The sequence below is a fragment of the Limulus polyphemus genome, unplaced genomic scaffold (assembly GCF_000517525.1).
Source record: "Limulus polyphemus unplaced genomic scaffold, Limulus_polyphemus-2.1.2 Scaffold145, whole genome shotgun sequence".
In the NCBI taxonomy this organism is placed as follows: Eukaryota; Metazoa; Arthropoda; class Merostomata; order Xiphosura; family Limulidae; genus Limulus; species Limulus polyphemus.
Genome location: NW_013665755.1, coordinates 975,521 through 976,264, shown reverse-complemented (window position 1 = coordinate 976,264; position 744 = coordinate 975,521).

Genomic DNA, 744 nt, shown 5'->3' with positions numbered 1-744 from the left:
AACAAGATATATATATATATATATATATATAGCATTTGTGTATATAAGTTACAAATTTAAACACTTTTAAACTTTTCCATATGATACAAATGTTTAATATGTGTTAGAATTCAATATTGTTAACTTGTTATTTACAAAAAAATCTCTGTACGTTAATCGGGCGACGACTTTGGTTAGCGCTAATATAACTAGCTAAAAACAAAGTAGTTTAAAGCACGTTTTCTTTTGCCAATTACTGTTTAAAGCAACATTTGGGCGAAAACACACAAATACTTATACACTTCTCGGTTACTATTTGCAAGTTTTATTTCGCGACGTTTCAGCCTCAGAACTACACCATACAGTTACGTGAACATAAAACAAGCTTCCGGTATTATTAGGTAACAGTTTAATATAAGAATATCAGGTTAAACTAAATCAGCTGCACGAGCTCAAACTTTATGAAACACAATTGTAAGTATAGCTGTGGTATTATTGCAAGTATTACGTAATAACATAACTTTTAAAATTTTTTCGAGTTTTAGCTCAGAATCGGAAATTACCTCTGGCGTGGGTGGGTATCTTGGAAGAGTTGTATTGTACGCACGTACTCAAGGGGCGTTCGAACGAATCCCCTATTTTTGTGTTGTAAAAAAATTATACTTACCGTATTTTTCGGAATTTAAGACTCACCGGTGTATAAAACGCACCCTTATTTTGAAGACAAAGTTTGGGGAAAACTTTACTATACTAACTTTACTAACT